Genomic DNA, 26,748 nt, shown 5'->3' on the forward strand with positions numbered 1-26,748 from the left:
GAGTTTTTGCGACGGTAAGTGCCGTCGCTAATGTTTTGCGACGGCATTTTTTACCTTTTTGCGACGGCACCGTGCAGTCGCTAATAACGTTTGAAATTTCTTGACTTTTTTGCGACGACCTTATTTTACCGTCGCTAAAAATGTTATTTGAGACGACAAAAAATACCGTCGCTAATAGTCTTTTTCTTTAAAAAAAAACACTGTTTTTGCGACGGTGTGGTGCCGTCGCAAAAAGTATAAAAAATATGAAATTTTCTATTTTTTGCGACAGTATAATGCCGTCGCAAAAAATATTAAAAAATAATAAAATTTTTATTTTAAATAATAAAATTTCTATTTTTTGCAACAGTATAATGTCGTCGCAAAAACTAAAACCTATAACAAAATTAATAAAAATATTAAAAATTTCTATTTTTTCCGACGGTGGTGCCGTCTCTCACTCTCTAAGAGCTGATTATTTACATTCCATTCACAAAAACATCATAACAGAAAATAAAAATAAAAATAAAAATTGATCAAACCATCAAATTCAATATTTTACAAAGAATAATTAAACTGTACATGTTCATAAAAGCATATTTAAATTATAAAATTCACCCAAATCCTAAAAAAAATAAAATAATAAAATAAAATCTAAAATTCACCAATCAGCACATTGGATATTTAAATGCTCTTACAAAAAATAAAAAAATAAAAAATTTCCAACAAGATCTCAATTTTGAGCCTATTTCAAAAATCAAGCTGCAAATTCCTACTTCTAGAATCAGATCTTCCCCTCGGCAAAATTTATCCTTTTGACCTACAAATAAATAGATAACAGTTGCAAATTATAATCTTTTGGAGAAACCAACCATTTAAACACCAGTAATGAAGACAATGAAAACTGTGGAAAGAACACTTACGTTGTCATCAGGAACAACTGCATATCTCTCAGAGTAAACTTTAATCGGGTCTACTGGTTTTTCTGTGACATCACTATCTCCTGAACATCACAAAGAACAAACCAAAGTTAACACCAATATTTCACTATCACATCATCATCAATTATTATCATTCAATTATAGATTAAGGTATACTTAGTTTCATGTATCATTCAGCTCCAAGGCACTAAACTAACAATGTGATCTCATCAAATATATGCTATATGTTGTAAATTCATGCATGAGCAACGATTATATAAATTTTGCACATGAAAGGAAAAATAATAATACAATCACCTAGGTTTGCCTAGGGTCTTGGGTGCTCTACTGAATTTTCTACAATATCCCCCACCAACATTGGGGCTTTGCACTCCAGCAAAATCCGTAGGTAAGGCTACACATACACCTAGACCCGATCCATACCACAGAGCATCATTGACGATCCTTGCATAAAGAAAGATTTAATACCTTGCACATTGCCTATTAGTCTGTTGGCCTAGAGAGATAGAGCACATTGGTGGATCTTCATATAATAAGAAGGTAAAGACTGATTATAACATGGGAAAAATCAGCTCATTTAAGAACCTAAACTTAAAACTTCCTTACCTTCAATAAATCTCATGGCACAACCAGTAAATGATGTATATGCACATATTTATAGGTAACAAAACTTAGTGATTCAATCACCTAGAAAGCCAAAAGTGGACTACAGGGAAAAGGAAATAAATAATAAAAACCTCACTATTTAAAGAGTAAAGAATTAACCAGAATTAATATATATATATATATATATTGGGGCAAATTCGACATTAAAACCGTGCACACTGACCAAGCCAGCCAAATTTTCAAACTACCCTAAAAATTATGAAATATCAAAAGTAACTGAAACCTATGTTACATAGACTCTTCAAAATAAATCAAATACCCGAGTCGGACACCCAACACTCGGACAAGGGTATGAGATATGTGTCGGATACTTTTCAACGGATACTTCTTATATAATTGTATATAACACTATTATTATATGTACATATTGTTGTATAATTGCTATAAATGCCATTTTGACACTATAAGTTAAATATAATACCATTTTATCTCACATATTAGATTAAAAATATAAAAATATGACATTTTTTTGCCGAGTCCGCGTATCCTTAAATTTATGATTTGATGAGTCCGACCTCTAGATACATACCCGCACCCGACACCCGTACCCGAGTCCATGTAACATAGACTGAAACAAAAGTATCCTTTTCATGAATAACACCACTAATAACTTTGAGCCATACACATGAGTATGAATTACGTACGATTCATGCAAAGCTTCATTACCTATGATTCATGCAAATCTTCATATGATAATAAGATCCATAGAATTTTTAATTTTTTTATAAAATTTTTAGGGACAAAAATAAACATGATGTTGATGCTGTCTTTAGGCCATGTTCACAAGTCCAAACCGAGTAGCAGCATACATCATCAATCATTAGGTAGCGTCAAAATAACTATATAATATTGTTTATGTAATGTTTTGAGCAAATAAAGAGCCGCAAAATAAGTTAGGCGAGTAGTTCGTTATTTCTCACCAATTTAATAAAAATGAATAAACATTGTACTATCCCGTAAAATTTTTCACTATGCTTATGTTTGGAAAAAGTAAAGGACAATAGAAAAATATATATTTTATTTCCATTTGTCTCACTTTTTTCATAATCTAAACACAATTTACGTGATTAATTAAAAACATCAATTTACGTTAGGGAATGGCTGGGGATAAATTTGTTGTTGACTTGGATGCTAAGACTTGTTTCATGCAGGAGATGGGATTTAACAGGTATCCCATGTCCACATGCAATCTGTGTCATGTGGTGTTGCTATGAGGAACCCCGAAAAGTATGTCCATGACTGCCATAGAAAGGATGCCTATTTGAGGGCATATAACCATATAACTTATCCAATGAATGGACAAGAGTTGTGGGTGAAAACAGGGAATAAACCAATACTGCTTCCTGTATACTCTAAGATGCCTGGAAGGCCAAGGAAGATGAGGATAAGGGAACCAGATGAGCTGCCTAAGAGTCCCACCAAGCTAAGGAAGTATCAAACTTCAGTGAAATGTAGACAATGTGGGGAAGTTGGGCACAACATGAGAACTTGTAAGGGCGAGTTGCAACAAGGGAAGGTAGCACCATGGTACTTAATTGTTTCAATTCAATTTATGTACTTATTGTTTCAATTCAATTCAATTTACATCTGCAAATTATGTATTTTACATAATCAGCAAACCAATAACCAACAATGGAAAAGGGGAAAGGCCACACAGCAGCAGTACCAATAGAGCCAACACAGCTCTGTCACTACCTAGCCACCATCACCACAGCTCAGAACACCAGCAACTAAATGTGTAAAGGGTCCAATTGCAGCATCAAATGCCAGGCCAATAGCTCAAGGTGTAAAGGGTCCAAATGCAACAGGTGTTAGGGGTCCAGTTGCAGCAGGTTTTAGAGGTCCAACTCAAGGGTGTTAGGCCATCAGTTGATCTCTAATTGATGCTTTTATGACATGTAATGGATTGATGAATAGATCATAACAGTTAGTTCTTTTAGTTGTTTGTCTCCATGTCCATTAATTTAACTTTACATGCAACACATACATGGACTTCACATAGATCTTAACAGTAGGTTTGAGGAAGGTAGGTATTTCATTATTTATCATGTGAATACAATGGATAGCAAAACCAATAATTCAATAACAATGGAGCCTAATAAATGAGCAACATAACAAAATTCAATTTCGATATTTTAATACACACAATCTGCTTTCCTTCCTTCCCTCTTTCCCTTCCTCATCCTTACCTAGCAAGAACTCCCCCAAATAGAAAAAACTTTTTTTTAAAAAAAAAAATTCACCAAAAAAAAAAAAAAAAGACTACAAACAACAATCAAGCAATTTCAAACAGATTTCAAGCAATATCAAACAAATTTCAAGCAATCTCAACTAATCTCAAGCAATTTAATGCAAATTTGAAGCATTTCTCCATCATCAGAAAGACAATTTCAGAAAAATAAATACCTAGATTTCAATCAGACGATTTCAGCAATCTCAAGCTTCGTCTTGTTCACGTGCTAGCTTCATCTTAGGGTTTGTGTGTGGGGTTTCGGACCTCTGTCGAACCAGTATCATACTCTAGGGTGGTCTAGTGAGAGCAAATCATCAAGCAAGAATGGGCCGGCCAGTCACCAGCGAATCGACATAGCAAGACGTGGTCGACTTAGATTCAGTCATGTGGTGAATCTATGGAATCCAGACCTGAAAATGCCATTGTCGACCATCGCGAAGTTCAGAGGAGGAATATAAAACCCGTCGTCGTCGGTGGGGTCGAAGTCGTCGAGGCTCGGCGGCGAGAGCTTCGTGAGAGGGTTGAGTTGTGGTGGTTCTACGACGGCGACTTCGATGGTTTTGCACATATCGCCGCCGCCGCCTTGGAGGAGAGGAAGGCGAAACCCTAGATGGAGAGAGAGAGAGAGAGAGAGCGAGCAGGAGGAGAGGGACGGCTCTGTTGTGTTTGGGTTGTGTTTGTGTTTGTTCTCAAACAAAACCCTACACAAGCCCACAAATGTTATAGTTAATGAATTTTTTATTAAAATAAAAAATTATTAAAATAATTTTTATAGTTGATAAATTTTTTTTTTCATTTGATAAAGTTAAAAATTTATTTGTTTTATATTTATTTTATATTTATTTTAATGAATAAAAAATAATTATTATTTTTTTATTTGGTAAAAATATGAATAATATTTTCCATTAAAATAAAATTAATTTTTGTGGTCAATGAAAAAGAGAGAAGATAGATGAGAGAAGAGATAAATGAATGAGAGACACAGAGAGAGAGAGAGTCAAATAGACAGAGAGAGAGAAGAGTGATGAATAAGAGAGAGAAAGAAAAGAGAGAGAAGAAGATGAAAAAATGGGTGAAAAGATATAGACAAAGAGAGAGACAAAGAGAGAGAAGGAGCTCGATAAATAGAGAAGATGAGAGTAATAAAGTGAGTAAGGCGAACATAGTGGGGGAGAGATAGACAAATAGACAAGTAGACAGAGAGAGAGAAAGAGAAGAGTGATGAGTGAGAGAGAGACAGTGAAAGAGAGAGATAGACAGAAAAAGAGATAGGGAGAGAGATGGAGAGAGGGAGAGATAGAAAAAAAGAGAGAAACAAGAGATGAACGAGAGATAGACAAAAAAAAAGAGAGAAATAGAGCGAAAAGAGATGAGCGAGAGAGAGAGACACAGAAAAAGAGAGAGACATAGAGAGAAGAGAAATGAGCGACAGAGAGAGAAGATTTTTTTTTTTTTTTGCAACGGAAGAATTGTTAAAAAAATTATTTTTTATTAAAATAATTTTTTTTTATAGTTGATGAATTTTATTTTTTTTTACATTTAGTAAGGTTGAGACGGTAAGAGAAAGAGAAGAGAGAAATGAAGATGAAAAAATGGATGAAAAGATATAGACAAAGAGAGAAAGAGCGAAAAGAGATAAATGAGAAAGAGACAGAGAGAGATGAGCGAGAGAGATAAAGAGAAGAGAGATGAGTGACAGAGATAGAGAGAGAAGACAGATGAGAGAGATATGAGCGAGAGACAACGAGAGAAAGAGAGAGACAGAGACAGACAGACAGACAAACAGAGAAGAGTGATGAGTTAGAGAGAGAGAGAGACAAAGAGAGAAAAAGATAGAGAGTGGGAGACAGAAAAAGAGACAGAGAGAGAAAAGAGATGAACGAGAGAGATAGAGAGAAGAGAGATGAACGAAAGAGACAGAGAGAGAAAAGAGATGAGAGAAAAGATAGATAAATCGAGGAGAAGCTCGATAAATAGAGAATATGAGATGGAGAGAGTGAGCAAGACGAATATAATGAGGGAGAAATACACAAATAGACAAGCATACAGAGAGAGAGATGAGTGATGAGTGAGAGAGAGACAGAGAGAGAGAGATAAACAGAAAAAGAGACAGAGAGAGAGAGAGAATGAGAGATAGAAAAAGAGAGAGAAACAAGAGATGAGCGAAAGATAGACAAAAAGAGAGAAATAGAGCGAAAAGAGATGAGCGAGAGAGAGACACAGAAAAAGAGAGATGGGTGAAAGAGATAGAGAGAGATATAAATAAGAGAGAGAGAGAAAAAAAAAATAAATGAGAGAGATAGAGAGAAGAAAGATGAGCGAGAGAGATAAAGAGAGAAGACATAAGAGATAGAGAGAAGAAAGATATGCGAGAGACACAGAGAGAAAATGAGAGAGATACACAGACAGACAGAGAAAGAAGAGTGATGAGTGAAAGAGATAAAGAGAACAGAGAGAGATAAATACAGAGAGACAGGAAGATGAAAAAATGAATGAAAAGAGATGTTATATTAAAAGAGTAAGACGACATCGTTTTTTTTTATTTTTTTTGTGACAGAAAAATACCATTGAATTTATTCAAACTATTTTGTGACTGTATATATATGAAGCTGTCTCAAAACCACAATCACTATGTTAGGTTAGAGTTTTCCAAAAACTCTTTTGAGAAAATTATACTTTCTTGTTTTCCGTGTTATATTATTTTTACTGAATTTTTTTAATTTTTAATTTTTAGACACACCTAACATAAATACACCTAAAAAGTAAAAAAAATCTTTTAAAAATTCACTAAATACCAAAAATACAAAAGAAATACAATAATTCAATACATTTTTTTTTATATTTGTATGTATTTATTAACTTTTAAAAATATTTTTTCATAATTTTTTTTTTTTAGATACATTTAAGTAAAGTGCATCTAAAAAAAATATTTAAAAATTTAAAAATATTCACTTAAAAAAAAAAACCACAAAACAGAGTATTTGCGACGGTAAAAAATGCCGTCTCAAAAACCAGAGTATTTACGACGGTAGAAAAATACCGTCTCAAAAAACAGAGTATTTGCGACGGTAGAAAAATACCGTCTCAAAAAACAGAGTATTTGCGACGGTAGAAAAATACCGTCGCAAATACTCTCCTTTTTTGCGACGGTATTTTTCTACCGTCGCAAATACTCTGGTTTTTGAGACGGCATTTTTTACCGTCGCAAATACTCTGTTTTTTGAGACGGTATTTTTTACCGTCGCAAAAAGTCACTTTTTGCGACGGCAAGTGTACCGTCGCAAATAGTTCCGTCTTTTAAGCCCCATTTTCTTGTAGTGTATGTTGATGTAAGCTAGACAACAATTAAAGTTTGAAGTAACAAAAAACAAGATCACTAACCTTGATACTTCGATCATTAAAGTGTTGTTGGATTTGTACTTACAGCAATACGTTTGTTATTTTTTTTATCTAAACTCTTTCGGTCTTTCCCACAGACCTTTGTTCTTCCTTTAGGAAAAGGCCTTGTGCTAATTTAAAGGAGTTAGTCAACTTATGTAGTGCGGTGTGGTTTTCTCACGGAGCAATATGGGATGGACAACCATTGGGCTCCCACATAGGTCCCCAGTTAACTGGCTTCCTGAGAAAGGAGTTCCCACAGACGGTGCCAAATGAAGCAACCAATCCCCCATTAGCATAATATTGTCTGCTTTGGGCATACTCTCATGGATTTGTTCTTCCCTTAGGAAAATGCCCTCTCCGAATTTGAATGAGTTAGTCAACTTATGTAGTAGAGTGTGGTTTCCTCACGGAGTGATGTGGGATGGACACCCATTGGGCTTCTACATAGGTCTCTAGTTGACTAGCTTCCTAAGAAGGGAGTTCTCATAGACGGTGCCAAATGAAGCAGTCAACCCCCTATTAGCACAATATAGTCCGCTTTGGGGGTACCCTCATGGCTTTGTTCTTCTCTTAGAAAAAGGTCTTGTGCTAATTTGAAGGAGTTAGTCAACTTATATAGTGGAGTGTGGTTTTCTCACGAAGCGATATGGGATGGACACCCATTGGGCTCCCACATAGGTCTCTAGTTGACTAGCTTCTTGATAAGGGAGTTTCCACAGATGGCGCCAAATGAAGTAGCCAACCCCCTATTAGCACAATATTGTCTGCTTCGGGCATATCCTCGCGGCTTTGTTCTTCCCTTAGGAAACGGTCTTGTTTTAATTTGAAGGAGTTAGTCAACTTATGTAGTGGAGTGTGGTTTCTTCACGGAGCGATGTGGGATGGACACCCATTGCACTCCCAAATAGGTCTCCAGTGGACCTAAGAAGGGAGTTCCCACAGACGGCGCCAAATGAACTAGTCAACCCCCATTAGCATAATATTGTCTGTTTTGGGGGTACCCTCACAGCTTTGTTCTTCCCTTAGGAAAAGGCTTTATGTTAATTTGAAAGAGTTAGTCAACTTATGCAGTGGAGTGTGAATGGAATTTCCAAATGGGATTGCTGAACGGGGACACTCCGTTGGTAAAGTTATTTCTCAACTATGAAAGAGAGACCAAATAAAATGAAATGTGTAGTGTGTAGTGTAAGGTGGGAATCATGCATACCTATCTTCTGAGGGATGCTTTCATTTTATAGAGATGAATGAGCTTGTCTTGGACGCTTGTTTGATGGGCTTTCTTACTTGGTTAGGCTTATTGTTAGGAATTGTTTGGGTTAACCCTAATAAGTTGGGATTTTTTTGGGTTACCACAGCAGATTATGACAGCACAAATATTATAACTAAAACACTTTTAATCATAACTAACAAAAACATAATAGTCATAACCAAATATCATGTAAGGTATAATCAAAAACCTTTTCGATTATAACTAAAATAATAATCACAACGAGTTATAACAAAATCATAACTTACACCACAATAAGTTATAACCAAACATCACAAAAGTTATAACTGGGCATATGTTTCACATCCCGAAATAGGGTGTGTATTATAGAATTTCCACTAATGACTTTTTGAATGAAATATTTATAACCAAATCATTTGGTTTTATGAATATATATATATATATATATTGCTTAAAACTCATAATTTAGACTCTTAAATCCACCTACATTGATGACTCATGAGGTAACGGAGTTGAGCTTTATATATGATTGATTGTGTGACCAAATTAACACTTAACACTATCATGCCTAGGACTGCGAATGAACAGAACCGTTCATGAACAGACTCGCGCTCGGCTCAGTAAGGGCTTATTCAAACTCGATTCGTTAAATTTTTATTACATTCGAGCTCGAGCTGGAGCTTGTTAAATTCTTAATAAATAAGTTTAAACGTACTAAAACTCGACTCATTAGCTCAACTCGTTAGTTGAGACGTTTAATATTTATTTAAATAATATAATAAATATATTATTTATATATTAACCAACATAATAATTTGTATATATGATGCGATGAATATGTTATTTTTAAATTTAATTAATGTAAACGTAAATAATAGTTAACTATAGATAATACATTTATATAATAGTAGTAGTAGATATTATTATTTTGATAAGATATTGACTTTTCTTTAATATGTTTTTATATATAATTGTATAATTAAAATTTTGATTGTAACTTTAATCTCATATGCAAGCATGAATTTATAATATTTTTGGCTTGTTAAGGTTCATGAATAGGCTCGAGCTTGAGTCAAGCTTATACCAATTTAGTTCGAGCTTGGTTCATTAAATTTATATTAAGCTCGAGTTTGAGGTTGAACTCATTAAAATCTTAATAAAACAAATTCAAACATACTAAAACTCGGTTCAACTTATTTATAGCCCTCATTATTATGAATCGAATTGTGAAAACCGTAAAAGTTTCAAATATTTAATATATATATATATATATATGTGTGTGTGTGTGTGTAAACACTAAAATTTTGAAATGGTTCAATCACCGTTCAATTTATCAAGACAAATTAAATTATTTTGATTGATCAAAATGATGATGGTCAAAATATTCAGAGTAATGTGGGTCCTACCAAAATCATGAAAGTTAAGCCATTTAACTAATGGGCCATGCCTAAAGTAATTTGTCAATCCATCTTGACAATTGGGTCAAGCCAAAGATGTGGGTCCCATAATAAAACTTGTCAAAATCTTCCCATAAATAAAGAATTGTAGAATATCTAAAATCAAATTTAAAATCAGAATCAAATCATTTCCATAAAATATGAGACAAACTTCTCTAATTTTGAAAATTAAAATCAATTAAATATTGATTGAGGAGGGTTTCCAAAAATAAGCACCCCATCTTTTGAGCCTATAAATAGAGGCTCTCATTCATGGAAGAAAAATGTTTGGTGGCCACAATTTCTGTAGCTCAAATGGTCCGAAACTGTTAAAATGACGTCGTTTTGACTTGTTTTGCACCCCAAACGACATTGTTTTGGCAGTTTCGGGCCATTCGAGCCACAGAATTTATGACCACCTAGCATTGCTGTTCATGGAAAAAGAGGAGATTCTTGACTAAAAACTCTACAGAAGCTCTGGAGTATTCATCACAAGCCTTCAAGTTTTCAAGCATTTTCAAGAGGCATAGAAGATCATCAAGCACATCGACGACGTACTGTATCTCCTATGTGTTCAAGAATCAAGCCCCGCCAAAAGAGCAATTTGTTGTTTGTTCAAGATTAAACCGTTGAAGTTCTCAATCAAGTTTCATTCCTCAAGTTTCTTTGTGTGAAGACTTGAAGAAAGTCTTTAACTCGTTCAATTCAACAATACGCTTCTACAATCGTTGGATTGTAACTATGTAAGGAGATTGACTCAGAGGATTACCATTGTAATTAGCATAACCCACAAAGAATTGTATCCATTTTTATTCAAATTAATAAAGTTTAATATTTGTGTATTTATTTCTTGTCTTAAGTGTTGTACATAAAATTTATGTTTACAATATGCATAACAAATATATATATACATATATATATATATATATATAGAACTAAATTTTCTAAATTTGAATCTATCTTTTTTGAGAAACATGAAAAACAATTATATTAAAATAAAACAAACAACATATAATTGTAAATAAAAACAACAAGACCTTAAATAGTCAAACAAATAACCCAACAACAAAAATAAAATCAACAAAAAGTCGGTTACGATTCAAGAAAAATTATCAATTTTCTCACAAATCACTGATTTTCTCATATATGTAATTTAGAAAGTTAGATTTGCATTAAATCAAGCAAAATTTGCATCAATTCTTACCGTTGCCGTTGACATCGTCGCCTTTGTCGTTATCTAATTTCATCATCGCCGCTGTCATACTTCAAATATACTGTCAAAAAATTAGAATTAAAGATAAATAACCCTCACAATAATATGAGAGAAGGTTTGAAGGGAAAGGGACCATTGTGACTATTGAATCTATGTATGGGCATTGAGACTAGCAACCGCTTGAAAAGACAAATAATTTAAACAAAGCCAAAAAAAAAAAAAAAAAAAAAAACTATTATGTGGTGTCCTTTGGAGAATTATTTATACAATATACTTGTTTTCACTCTTAGGCCTGTTTGTTTTAGGAGATAGAATGGATGGGATTGATAGTGAGGGGATTAATAGTGAGGGAATTGTTAGTAAGGGGATTGATGGTGAGGGGATTAATAATGAGGAATTGTTAAATTATTTTTATATAAAATAATAAAACAAATAAAAAAATATAAAAAATTAAACATTATATTTAAAAAAAATTCCCAATATATAAAAAATAAATTTTTTTTTAATCCCCTCACTATTTTCTAATACCATCTTTACCTCCTCCTTACCAATCCCCCTTCTAAAGGTATTAATAATACCAAGGGACTAATAGTCCCAAGATTATCTCTACAAACAAACAAGGACATTAGTAATACTTTAGTATTACTAATCCCAATACCCTCCCTATAACCTAAAACAAACGGTAAGATCTTTGCAACATGGTTCAAAGCTGGCACAATGCAATTGCAATCATATTTAAGGTACCTAAAAAAAAATAAAAAAATCAGAGAATTAATTAATGGGTCATTATAGAATAATAATTTAAAAATCTACAAATCAATAATGAAAGGCAGGTACCGAGGAAAGCAAAGTCATCACTGACTCTTATGGCGCTTTTTCGATGCCATCATGTTGAATCGATTCGAAGATAATAATAGTATAACAATTATCTGGGAAGTTAAAAAAAAAATGGAAAATTACAATTCAGTACATATTTTTAAAAATAATTTGAAATTAATGATAAGTTTTATCAATTTTAATAGTAATTAAAATTTTAAAAAAAATTATGAATTTATAAATATTTTGTGATGTTGCCTCTTATTTGTAATTTTTCTAAATTTATTACACTCATTTCTTTAATATTTACTTTTAAAAGACAAAAAAATATTTTTTAAACTAAAATCTTATTACTGTTATTATACTACCACCGTCACTACCTCCATCACCATCACCACAACCACCGCCTCTATTGCCGCTATCACCCCACCACCATATTGCCACCTCCACCTCTACTTTTGTCCCACCTCCACCACTAAAAAATATTTTCTGTTAAAAAATATTTTTCGTCCAAATAATTGGGTCGTTAAAAAAATAAAAATAATAAATTTAACATGAAGTAAAGCATAAATCATGCAAATTATACAGGGATAACAAAAAAAAAATAATAATAATAATAAAATCTCCTTTGCATCCTAATTAGTTCATGACATATTCTTGAACTATTTTTGACTTTTTGTATATTAAACTTTAAAAATTCCTAACTTTTGTTTTACATATTTATTTTTTTATGAAATCTACATTTTAGAAACCTATTTAATGAGATCTATCAAACAAGGATATATAATTATGTAAAATAAAAAAAATAAAAAAATGTTTCACAATATGAATATTCACACTGAAATTATTATTATTAATATGAGATGATTTCGCACATTCAATTTTGTGTTTGTTTAAATTCAATTTCGATATTAAAAGTTTATATTATCTCAATTGTCATTGTAAATTTTAATAACAAAGAAAATAAATAAATAACAAGCTGTAATTTTTGAGAGACGTACAAAATGATTCAACTAGGCCAGTTGACGTGACTACATTGATTCTTTTAAGTGATCGGTTTAGTCCTGAATTTAAGTGATTTTTTAAAATTTTTTTAAATTTTAGCAGATATTAACTTTTAGACTTATTAGAATCTTGTCTTGACAATTTCGCGTGACAAACATATTTGAATTATATCTGTTGATTTCATGTATTATTATAAATATCGTGAGTGCTTAGAACTGTGTCATTTCCCGGTTGTTCGTCCTTCAGTTACCATGCACCATGCCGTGCCATAGGTTATCGCCTAAGTTGCAAAAGATACAAAGAACTTCACAATGATGAGGGTATAAAAAAGAAAAAAAAAATGAAGAAAAAAGAGACATAAGCTCTGTTTGGGAAGTCAATCTTGAGGCTTTTTTGGCTATTTTAACTACAAAAAATAAAATAGACTTTTTAGGTCAATAAGACAAAACATCACATCCAACTCATAATCATTATATTCATTCTCTCACAAAAAAATCAAAAAAGTCAAAAAAGTCAAAAGGTCTTCTCAAATCAGGTTTTTTATCCCCAGACTAAAATAACTAAAAAAGTCAAAAAGTTAACCCAGTTCTCAAACAAAGCCATATACATATTTTTTATAACTCGGTATCCAGTCTACTAAATCTACTAATCCGATTTGAGGGACTAATTCCATAAGATATTTCTATTTTGCAAGCAATTTTTGAACTAGAAGGTACCCTTTAAGACAAAAACTTCTAAGAGAATTTTGTTTGAATTTTGAAGTTTTTTTAGTTCGTTATTGAAAAAGCTATTTTGAAAACCTAGGCAACTAAATATCATTAGCCAACTTATTTTATTGAAGGAAAATGTTTTAAAGTTATAAAAAAAAAGCTCTAAAACAGCTCTAATTTGTCTATTTCCTTACTGTGTTGTCTTTTTTTTTTTTTTTTTTTTTTTGCCAGTTCAGTGGAGCTCTAAAAGCAGCTCCACTAGAACTTCCTATCATTATTGTTTTAATCAAATAAGTTAACTTACTACTAATACTAAACGGCTAAATAGATGAGCTAAATAATTGATTAGATAAAAGGAGTAGGTATTATATTTAAGTTAGGATCAAATAAAAAAGAAAAAGGTGTTGTAGCTTGTGTGGCATAACTCTTTGGCTACGTCTCTCCGACAAGAATTGAAAGGCAAGTCTTTCGGGTGTGTTTGGTTTGTGTTTGTAGAGTAGTTTTTAACATAAAAAGTACGAAAATTTGTTTGGTTTGTATTTTTTCAGAAATAATTTTGAAAATTTATTTTGGAGAGAGAGTTTTAAAAAAAAGTAATTGATTTGATGTGTATAAGAGAGAGTATGATTTTGGAAAGTAGGTAACCAAATAAAATTTTGAGATTTTTTTTGAAAAAATTTGTTTGGTTTGATTACTCTTGAAAATTTGTTTGTAGAGAATTTTTTTCAAAATTTTTTCTGTAAAACAAACCAAACAAACCCGTCTTTGCAATGAATTGGTGTAGGTTCAACTCTCTCACGTTGCTAATCTATCAACTAATTATTAATTTTTATCGATCAAATAAAAATATATACTAATTAATTTTTTATCTTTGGATGATGGAAAAAAAAATCGGGAGAGCTATAATCCTTCTAATACTACAATATTTATGATATTATTTAATCTCTATTTTTTCAATTTAATTTTTGCGTACCAATACTAAAATTATATAGAGTTTACCGTACACAATAAACAACAGATTAACAATCCGATGGGTTCAGATGTTCCCGCACTTAATTTACTGTTTCTTATTCCTCAATCAAATACTAGACTAATTTTTCAATCAATAACTCTGGAATCTAGTCTTATCTATCTAGATTTTTTTTGAGTGAGTAGTTATGTGATAGAGATTAAATTTATATAGAGTGAGATTCATATATAAAATAAATTTAAAATATAAAATGACAATTTTGTTTCGTAAGCATTTCGTTTTTAGTTTTCAGCTTATATTTAGGAAAATTTTAAAAATTATCATAAAAATTTGTTTGATAATTTTTTTTGATTTAGAAATGGTTGTCTCAGTTTATAAATTAGAGGAAAAAAACATAAATTCAAAAAATGAGTTTACGTTAGTTTTTAAACTTAAATTTAAAATTTTGAATAAAAAATTTTTTTCAAATAATTTTTTTTCAATTAATTTTTTTTTTTCCAATTGTAATGTGTATGATTCCATTGTCATAAATAATAAAAAATAAATAAATATTTTAGGCCTAAACAAACATATTTTTTAGTTTATGTTTTTAAAATTTTTCAAACATTTTATTCAAATCAAACGCGTTTATAATTTATACTTTTTTTTAAAATAAATAAAAATCAATTTATAAAATTTTTGTAAACGTAGATTAAAAATAAAAACTGAAAATCCTACGTGATTTGTGATTAGATCAAGATTAACTTATTCCAAATCCCAATTAATTCAAAACACTCAACCTAAAATCATCAAACACTTAAGAGAGTGATTTTAGTTTGTTTGTTTTTTAGAATAAACAATAAATCGACACAAACGATTTTTTACGTGGAAAAAACCACAATTGAAGAATCTTCAATTGTAATCAAAAACCACGGGCGAACCGCCACTATCAATCCACTACTGAAGAACGAAAAGATTACAAAGATACCATACAAATTACCCAACCCAGTCAATTTGTCTCTGAATCTTCTGTAACTCTTTCACCACACCTTCGTCACGGAATTGATCCTGAAGTTGATTCCACACCACAACTTCACTTGTCGAATTAACGACTGCGTAGAATCAAACGCCTTTTGGATTCTACGCTTTAATCTTCGGAATCCACCGAAGAGAACTTACTTGAAACTTAAGAAGCAACCTCCTTGATGTATGAATCTCAATGCATAAGTTCAGAACTCTCTCAAGAACATCAAGGAAAACTATGAAAAATCTCCAAAGAAAACTTTAAACACAACCCTAGTGCTTGTAGATCAAATCTAGGAAAACTCCTTCAAAAAAACATCCTTAACAGCTTTAAATGGGAATCTGGATCCGCGATCTCCGCTCGGGCTCAATACAGCCCACTCGAGCGGACTGACCAAAAACTGCGTACGAACAAACTGAGATGCGCTCGAGCGTAGGAGAATCCGCTCAAGCGTAAAATCACACCCACCAGTATTTTTTTCTTGCCCTGACAAAATACTGAGACCTGCTACAACATAGGGACCTAACAATCTCCTCCTTTGTCAATTCCCGGACAAAACCTTTCTAACCATTGTTCCTTACACACACGCACTATAAAAGTTTCAAAACAAATAAACAAAACATTCTTTTAAAACCCGAAAACACACAACTTGAGAAAGAATTCATCATTCAACTTCATCCACTTATGCGCGTGTTCCATGAGCCTGAAAAAGAACACCCAAACACAAGCCAACCAAAAACAGGTGGAACTGGATTAAATAATAAACCATTAAGCCAATCATAAGCAAACCAGTTTAAATAATAAACCATTAAGCCAATCATAAACAAACCAGTATCCATCCATCCATCCATAAACATATATCCATCCATCCATAAACATATATCCAAAATATAACCAAAAAGAAAAAACTATATAAAATCCAACTGTACCAAGGAAGGATAACCAGAGAACAATTGTACCAAAAAAGTGTACCCAACTGTACCCACACAAGCAACATCACTCCCCCTTTTTGGCCGGGGATCAGAAATCAAGCATCGGGTGGCCGTGGAGACTGAATGAGACGGGCGAGATGGGTGAGAGTCTCCTCAATCTGACCAAGACGACCATCAAAGGCATCGAAGCGAGCATCCAAAAAATCCAAGCGTCTGATCATGGCCTCCGCGAACTGCTGAAACAGAGCAGGAAGATCCGGAGGGGGAACAGGAGCCTCATCATCATCACCAGCTGCGGTGGCATCAAACTCAGCTTCTTCAGCAAGACCAGCAGCAACTCCTGCAGAAGGACCAACCCGGGATGACTCCCCCTTAATATGAGCTCGACTTTGAGACATAGTTTTCTTGGTAAAAGGGCGAGAAGGAGAGGCAAACTCATCATCTTCTAGGATAGGGGTCCCAAGGTCAGACAAAATTCGATTGATCAAGCAACCGTAGGGAAGGCCAAGCTTTTTATGCCCATGAGCACCGATCATCTTTTTTATAATAAGAGAGGCGAGATCTTTAGGCCAATGACGGGCAACACCACACAGCTCCAAAGCCACATCATCAAAGTTACAAGTAGGACGGTCAGGAACAGGGAAAGGATAGTATTTGGGAAAGACTTGCTCAATCTTAAGAAGTTGGCGAATCAATACAGGGGTGACGGAAATGGATTTTGACCGAACCCATGTAGTGAAAGATGGCTCATAATCACGAATACCCTCCATATTACAATAGAATTCTCGAACCCAATCGAGATTCTGACGCCCAGAAAACAATAAAACAAGGTCACCACCTAGAGGGTCGAACAAAGAACGAATGTGGATGGACTCAAATGTATCAGGTTGAACATTCCGTTCTAAATGAACTGTGCGATTCACAAAAGATTTGTGGAAGGACTTGGATTGTGTGGCTGACTGAAACCTAACAGGGTTATAGGGAGGGCGAGAGACGGTGGCCTTTCGGCGTTTAGGAGCAAGAGCAGACATGACGAAAAAGACACTATAACACCCAACAAACCAACAAACCAACAAACCCAAAACCCAAACCACACCAAAACAAAACCAAAGCAAATCATTAGTTCAATAACCAAATTAAAAAAAAACAGGGCATGAAATCCTCAATGTGCAATGCAAAAGATCAAGCATGAACAAAGAGGAGCATGGTATTGAAGAACTCATAACTAATACACCCAATATGAGAGAAATTGCAAAGTATAAGTATGAATCATGAGAAAATCAAAGCAATGTATTCAAGACCAGACCCATACTCACGCACAGTGACCTCAACAGCCCATAAAGACATGAAAGCAGGAACACAGATAAACTCGAATACCACAGACACAATAAAGAAAACACACATAAAAATCAGACAATAGAACGAGGAAAAAGTGTGAGAGAGAGAGAATCACAAAAACGACACACAAAACCCACAAAATCACAAACCCAACACCCACTATAACCAAATAGAACAAAAATCAACGAAAAGAAAAGAGGGTAAAACTTACCAAAGAGCAAATCGGCAGGCAGGATGGAGGATGAGAGGGAAAATCGACCACAATGCAGCCACAAAACAAACCCCTAGATCGAGAGAATGAAAAAGGAAAAAAAAATGACTCGAAGAGTCGAGAGAGGGAGTTAAGTATGAAAATGGTCCGCTCGAGCATACGTGTTACCGCTCGAGCGCAAAAAAATGCAAGCAGACTCCCGCTCGAGCATGCATAGGGCCGCTCGAGCTCAAAAACCCATCTCTCAGAACTGCCAAAACACGAACAAACTGCTGCAAGAGTGAAAAACGCGTCCGAGCGTAAAACATTCCGCTCGAGCGGAAAAACCCTTTTTTTTTCTTTTTTTTTTTTTCTTATGGGCACTCACTGGTGGCATGCACGCTCAAGAGTATGGATTCCAACCAGAGAAGAATGAATTCAAAATGATGGCCTGGTTGGTGCCTCTGAGGTAGCCTTTTCCTAATGCCCGGAGATCATGTACTGAGGGAGAAACCATGGAAGTGAACTAAGGCGGTAGATGGTTAAGAGACTTAACATCACCCATGATATACTAGTATAGGTCAATTTCTCCGCAAAAGTACAAGAAACACTGTCAGTGGTCCATTGAGAACTTTGATCACTTATGCGGAAACCCCTGCAACAGTTTAGCTCAAGAATGTGTACAGAATGAGATCATGAAGTAAATGAGTATGGGCATTCAGAATGAGCTATGAACAAAGATGTAAAACAAATCTTGTAAGAAACATGAGCAGTGTTCATTTAATATTTTGATGCAAAAGATACCAGGACTCAATCACAATGAGATTAACACATCTAAGAACAGTAAGTCAGCCACTCACACTCACCTCACGAACACAGGAAACAACCTAGTTACTGAGCATTACACCCAAGGTCTTTCTAACAAACTCAAATCGAAGAAGATCAAGGGGTTTTGTAAAAATATCAGCTTTTTGATGCTCAGTAGGGATATGTTCCAAAACAACAAGGCCTTCATCCACTAACTCTCGAATAAAATGATGACGGATGTCAATATGTTTGGTGCGAGAGTGTTGGACTGGATTTTTTGAAATGTTTATGGCACTTGTGTTATCACAAAAAAGAGTGAGGGTATTCTGTTCTATTCCATAATCATGAAGCATTTGCTTCATCCACAACATTTGTGCACAACAACTCCCTGCAGCAATGTACTCAGCCTCAGCAGTGGAAAGAGAGATGGCATTCTGCTTTTTACTATGCCAAGAAACCAAATTATTCCCAAGGTAAAAACACCCCCCGGAGGTACTTTTCCTATCATCAGCACACCCTGCCCAGTCGGCATCAGAAAAACCAGTAATTTCGGCTGTAGTATCAGTGGAAAACCAAACCCCATACCCCAAGGTCCCATTAACATACTTGATGATGCGTTTTACCGCAAGAAGGTGAGACTCTTTAGGACTGGCTTGGTAACGAGCACAAACACCGACACTGAAAGAAATATCAGGACGACTGGCTGTGAGATACAAAAGACTCCCTATCATACTCCTATAAAGGGTAGGATCAACATCAATACCAGAGGAATCTTTGGAGAGGTGAAGACTGGTGCTCATTGGAGTGCGTGCATGCTTGGAAGACTCAAGACCAAACTTGGACACAAGATTTTTAGCATACTTAGACTGAGAAACAAATATGCCCGAAGGAGACTGTTTAATTTGGAGACCCAAAAAATAAGACAATTCTCTCGTCATGCTCATCTCAAACTCCTGTGTCATGCAATCAGAAAAATATTTCACAAGATGCTCAGCAGTAGATCCAAACACAATATCATCAACATATATCTGGGCAACAAGAATATGTGACTTCGTATGTTTCACAAATAAGGTCTTATCCACACTACCTCTATGAAAATCATTATCAAGAAGAAAGGTAGTTAGCCTATCATACCAAGCCCGAGGGGCTTGTTTCAACCCATACAAAGCCTTGTCTAACTTGTAGACATGATTAGGGCATTTAGGATCCTCAAACCCTTTTGGTTGCTCAACATATGCCTCTTCTTTTAAGTACCCATTCAGAAAAGCACTTTTCACATCCATTTGAAACAGTTTAAAGCCAAGAAAACATGCAACACCAAGTAAAATACGAATGGATTCGAGACGTGCAACTGGGGCAAATGTCTCATCATAGTCAACACCCTCTACTTGTGTGTAGCCTTGAGCGACCAACCTAGCTTTGTTCCTAACAATTGTACCATTCTCATCAGATTTATTTTTAAAGATCCACTTGGTGCCTATCACATTCATGTCTCTAGGTCTGGGGACTAGAGTCCAAACTTTGTTCCGTTCAAATTGACCTAATTCTTCATGCATAGCATTGACCCAACTATCATCTAGCAAGGCCTCTTTAAAATTCTTAGGTTCAATTAAAGAAACATAACACATATGTGATACCTCATCCCGAATCTGTCTTCGGGTTTTCATTCGATCCGAGACACTTCCAATCACCTGTTGAGCTGGATGATTCAGTTTCACCCTAGCTGATGGTTTAAGCTCAGGACTTGTGGTGACAGGGGCAACAGGAGTGATGTCCCTTGGAGCACTTTTTGGACTTGACCTTACCTGTGAAGATGGTTCTGTAACCATTTCTTGTGATGGGTCCGCACCTTCTCCTTGATTTTGTGATTCCGTATCCAAGATTGGAGACTCATCATTATCATCCTCATTTGTTGCTGGAGTAGGTGCACCTGTGTCATCTATAACCACATTGATAGATTCCATTAAAGATGAAGTTCGCAGGTTATAGACTCTAAAAGCCCTACTAATGGTTGAATACCCTAGAAAAATACCTTCATCACTTCGGGAGTCAAATTTGCCCAGAGGCTCTCTATCTTTGAAGATGTAACACTTACTCCCAAAAGTTTTGAAGTATTTTACATTAGGTTTCAAGCCCTTCCACAGTTCATATGGAGATTGTAGAGTGCCGGTCCTTAAATACACGCGATTTATGACATAAACAGCAGTATTTATGGCTTCGGCCCAAAATTTTGGAGGAAGTTTCTTACTAAGGAGCATGACCCTAGCCATTTCTTGAACAACCCTGTTCTTCCTCTCAACAACTCCATTTTGTTGTGGAGTAATGGGTGCAGAAAATTCATGCTTAATTCCATGTATATCACAAAAATCCGAAAACGAACTATTTTCAAACTCACGACCATGATCGGTTCGGATTCTTATGATACGATCAATGGAAATACCTTGTTCATTCTGGATTTTAAAGACTAAGGCCTGGAAAGCATCAAACGTATCAGATTTTTCCTTTAAAAAATTTACCCATGAAAATCGAGTAAAATCATCAACAGTTAAAAAAATGTATCTTTTACCTCCGATGCTTTCAGTGCGAGTAGGACCCATTAAATCCATGTGAACCAATTCGAGAGGACGTTTGGTTGTAAAGCTATTCACCTTTTGATGAGGGGCACGGGTTTGCTTTCCAAGTTGACGTGGTCGACACACATGGCTCAAATTCTTACCTAGTTTAGGTATTCCCCTCACAAGCTCTTTGTTGGCTATCTTAGTTAGGTCATTGAAGTTCATGTGACCTAATCTTTGATGCCACAGGTCAATGTTACTAATGATGGCAGAGTGACAAGTGAGATCATTAGTAGTAACAATCCCATAGCAGTTATCAGATGTGCGAACCCCATGTAAGACAGTATTTCCCTTTTTATCCAAAATTTCACATTTATTTTTTAAAAACAATACTTCATGATGGGAATCACACATTTGACTAATGCTTAAAAGATTTGCTTTAAGACCATCAACTAGTAGAACATTATCTAGCTTGGGAAGACCAGCAACACTTATAGAGCCCTTACCAATGACTCTCGAAGTGCCGCCATCTCCAAAGGTAACAATTCCTCCTTCATATTTTTCAAGGGAGGTGAAGTAGGATTTGTTATCGGACATATGACGAGAACACCCACTATCAAGATACCACATGTGTGAATCACGTGCTTTTAGAGCAGTGTGAACAACTAAACAAGTCAAATCATCTTTTCTCACCCAAATCTTTTTAGTCTTGGTATTCCGCCTAGACATGTAAGGTTGTCTCCTAGCCCAAAAAGTATTTGAATTTCTACTCTTTTGAGACACCTTACCAAACAATTCATAACAATAAGGACGAATGTGGCCATACCTACCACAGTGATGACAAATAAAAACCGGTTTTACCTCCTTTTTGTTGGTCTTACCAGCTTTAGGTAGACGAAGAGAAGGATCAACCTAGTCTATCTTCAGTTTTCCTTTTGCTTGAGTCTTCAAGTTCTGAGAGGTAGAGGCCTGCCCTTTGTGAGCCGTCGCACCATAGCCTAGCCCTCTTTTGTCAGAACCCATTTGTTGAGACCCGAGTATGTCTTCTAGAGATCTGGAACCTTTGTTCCACATGGCAATTGTTGCTCTAGCAATACGGAGTTCTTCATCTTTCTGACTGACTTTCTCTTCCAATGCAGCTTGTGACAACTCAAGACTTTCAAGCTTTTCTTCATATGTGGAATACACCTTCAGAAGTTCATTCCTTTCAGTTTCACAGGATAGAAGTTTTTCACATAAGTCTTGCCTGTCACTCGAGATCTTGATGACATTCTGTTTTGCTGTCAAGAGTTCTCTTTTGAGCCGGACATTCTCACTCTCACATATTTTGAGCTTGAGAGAGAGTTTGTCATTGGTTTTAGACAAATTCAGAGATTCCTCGTACAGCTTCTCGTAAGCTTGTTGTAGTTCTTCGCCATTGATCTCATCCATGTCTTCAGATGTTTCATCATCCTCTCTTTGCTCCTCATTCTCCTTGACCTCATCCAATTTAGCAACCAAGGCAGACAAGTTGCTGGATGGAGGTGGAGGTGAATATCTTCTTTCATGGAATTGGCTCAGAATTTCCCATGCATCTTTAGCCTTTGTGCAGTGAACAACCCGTTGTTGTTCTTCATTAGAGATTGCTCCACGAATAATGATCAGGGCTCTCAGATTGCCCGGATTATCTGCACTTTCTGTATCTTCTTCAATGGCTTGCCAACCTTCTGGTTCAAAAGCTCTGAGAAACGCCCTCATTCTGATTTTCCAATACAGATAGTTAGCCCCATCAAAGGTGGGAGCATGATGCAGGTTCTGGCCACGAGCTGATTCCAAAGGCTTTGGAAGAGGTTGAGAAACCGTGGCCCAAAATGCCATGAATGCACTATCCCCATCTTCATCGGATTCAGGTTCTTCGGGTTCTTGCTCCGACCCGCTTTCATCATCCCAAGTTACGGTGTAGACTTTCTTCCGATTCTTTTTCGAAGGGCATTCAAGAGACATATGGCCAAACCCTTGACATTCATAACACTTGACCCCTGGTCCCCTTACAATCTTTTTTTCAGTAGTTTGAGCAAATTTTGGTGGAACAGTTTTGGGTTTGTCATTACTCTTATCTTTTGAAATAGGGGCTCTGAAATTCGGCTTCTTTTTCAAAAATTTTTTAAACTGTTTTGTAAGCATAGCCGTCATCTCAGACTCTAAATCAAATTCAGTCTCCGGAGGTTTTGCAGTCTCATGGGCACTCGTGAAAGCCATATTTTCTTTTTGCTTTTTCTTAGAAATTTGGTGGGCTTCATAAGTCTGCAAATTTCCAACCAATTGATCGAGCTTGAGGGTATCAATATTCTGAGCCTCCTCAATGGCTGTCACCTTTGGTTGAAACCTCTCGGGAAGGGACCTCAAAATTTTTCCAACAACTTTTGCTTCCGGGATTTTTTCACCGAGAGTGAAACAGGAATTCACGATATCACTGAGTTTTGCATAAAATTCATCGAACGTCTCATCGTCACGCATAAAAAGGGTTTCAAAGGCGGACGTGAGACGTTGAAGTTTTGACCTTTTAACAGAGGTAGTACCTTCGTGAATCGTTTCAAGAATATCCCACGCCTCTTTTGCTATTTCACACGTGCAAATTCGACGGAATTCTTCAGGTGTGACAGAGCAGAAGAGGGAGTTGAGAGCTTTGCTATTCCAACTCGAATTCTGGTAATCGGTTGTGTCCCATTTATCAAGGGGTTTAGGAATATCAATCCCATCAATGGTGATTGTAGGTTCACTCCACCCAAAGATTACGGAGTGCCAAACTTTCTCATCGATGGATTTTAAAAATGCTCTCATACGAGCTTTCCAATAAGAATAGTTTGTACCGTCAAGTAATGGGGGTCTATGAGTCGAGTTACCTTCACGAATAGAATCCATGATACTAATCACACAAAATCACACTCCTATAGTTTTGAAAAAACAAAGAGTGACCTGCTCTGATACCAATTGAAAATCCTACGTGATTTGTGATTAGATCAAGATTAACTTATTCCAAATCCCAATTAATTCAAAACACTCAACCTAAAATCATCAAACACTTACGAGAGTGATTTTAGTTTGTTTGTTTTTGAGAATAAACAATAAATTGACACAAACGATTTTTTACGTGGAAAAAATCACAATTGAAGAATCTTCAATTGTAATCAAAAACCACGGGCGAACCGCCACTATCAATCCACTACTGAGGAACGAAAAGATTATAAAGATACCATACAAATTACCCAACCCAGTCAATTTGTCTCTGAATCTTCTGTAACTATTTCACCACACCTTCGTCACGGAATTGATCCTGAAGTTGATTCCACACTACAACTTCACTTGTCGAATTAACGACTGCGTAGAATCAAACACCTTTTGGATTCTACGCTTTAATCTTCGGAATCCACCGAAGAGAACTTACTTGAAACTTAAGAAGCAACCTCCTTGATGTATGAATCTCAATGCATAAGTTCAGAACTCTCTCAAGAACATCAAGGAAAACTATGAAAAATCTCCAAAGAAAACTTTAAACACAACCCTAGTGCTTGTAGATCAGATCTAGGAAAACTCCTTCAAAAAAACATCCTTAACAGCTTTAAATAGGAATCTGGATCCGCGATTTCCGCTCGAGCTCAATACAGCCCGCTCGAGCGGACTGACCAAAAACTGCGTGCGAACAAACTGAGATGCGCTCGAGCGTAGGAGAATCCGCTCGAGCGTAAAATCACACCCACCAGTATTTTTTTCTTGCCCTGACAAAATACTGAGACCTGCTAATCTACGCTCGAGCTCACAAGGATCCGCTCTAGCGGACAGAACAAAAACACAAAAAATTACATTTGAATCAACACAATGTTTTGTCTACGGATTTGACAACATAGGGACCTAACAAAAACGTTACCTAAACAATTTTTAAATAACTAAGTTTAAATTTGTAGTATTATTGATAGTTAATAGACCGTACATGTTTCCTCACTTTCAATCCCATTGCTGGTGAGAAACATTTTCCCTCATTTTCAATCCCACCGTTAGTGAGATAAACATATGTGCCCTTAGGTGCAAGTTTGGATGAGTCCAAAATCAATTCGGCCACAAACATATAATTAAGACAAAAGTAATAAATACGGAGTTAAAAAACAAAGAAAAATGTTTGAAGGCCACAAAAAATGTGGTTCAAATGACTCAAAATTGCCAAAACGTCGTGGCTTTCTACCATTGCTCAAAAACAAATACCAAAACCCAGGGTATAAATCCAAGGAAACACTGCCACGCCCCTTCATGCGTCTGTTATGTATTTTCATATAAATATTTTATATTTTTATGATAAATATTATATATATATATATTTTAATAAGACTTATAATAATTGATAGCTTAAAAATAAAATTACATATTTTGTAATAATATTATGTATTTTTATAATAATATTACACATTTTATAATAGTGTTACACATTTTGTGATTAGAAAATGTATAATACTATTATAAAATGCGTAACATTATTACAAAACACATAATTTCATATCACAAATTATCATAACTTCTATCAAAAATATATATAATATTTATTATAAAAATACATGACACACCCAAAAAAAAAAAAAAACACATAACAAGGTGCAAAACTCATTTATCACTCACAACAAAGATTGTTCCAAATATATATATATATATATTTTTCCCTACTTGCCATCTATGACCATATATATTGAATCATTTTTCTAACACGTGTAAACATCATTTTAGGACAAATCAAATTATTCGAGTTCAATTAATGTTAGGGTAGTAATTGTTAAATAAATAAATTAAGTATAAATATATTTTAAAATTTGTTAATTTTTTAAACTCGATTGAAACTCAATTTGATAAATTTAAATATATTATTAAATTTCAAATTATTTGAGCTCAGCACGGTTGAAGATTTTTTTGAAATCGACTCGTTTTTCAAATCAAATTTTAACAAATTACTACTTAACTCAATTTATTTATAATTCTTATGATGATAAATAACAGCCATGCTTAAAATTGATAATAATACAAAATAGATCTTGAGCAACTGGTATATTCGGGAGCATAATCAAATCTCATTTTTTAGGTAACATTTTGTGATTAAAACTCTTTTCTTTTTTTTTATACTAATATTTGGAGATTGAAACATATTTTCAATTAAGTATAAGGAAAATGTTTGGTGGTCACAAATTTTGTGACTCAAATAGTTCGAAAATGTCAGAACGACGTCGTTTTGACATTTTCAAAGTTGTTTTGTACCCAAAATGACATCGTTTTGCCATTTTCGAGTCATTTGAATCACAGAATTTGTAGCCACCAATCATTGCCGTAAA

The 26,748-nt window shown here is 34.8% G+C and overlaps 1 long non-coding RNA gene across 1 annotated transcript; it reads right to left on the bottom strand.

Moving 5' to 3' along the window:
• Positions 1-488: 488 nt before the first annotated feature.
• On the bottom strand, positions 489-4,509 carry LOC145813423 (uncharacterized). Its single transcript, XR_014356463.1, has 3 exons — positions 3,993-4,509; positions 903-982; positions 489-799 (listed from the first exon to the last, which is right to left on the bottom strand). It is a non-coding gene; the product is annotated as an uncharacterized LOC145813423 (long non-coding RNA).
• Between the last annotated feature and the right edge of the window lie 22,239 nt (positions 4,510-26,748).

Source organism: Camellia sinensis, chromosome 15 (genome assembly GCF_055761805.1).
Source record: "Camellia sinensis isolate YWXY chromosome 15, ASM5576180v1, whole genome shotgun sequence".
NCBI lineage: Eukaryota > Viridiplantae > Streptophyta > Magnoliopsida > Ericales > Theaceae > Camellia > Camellia sinensis.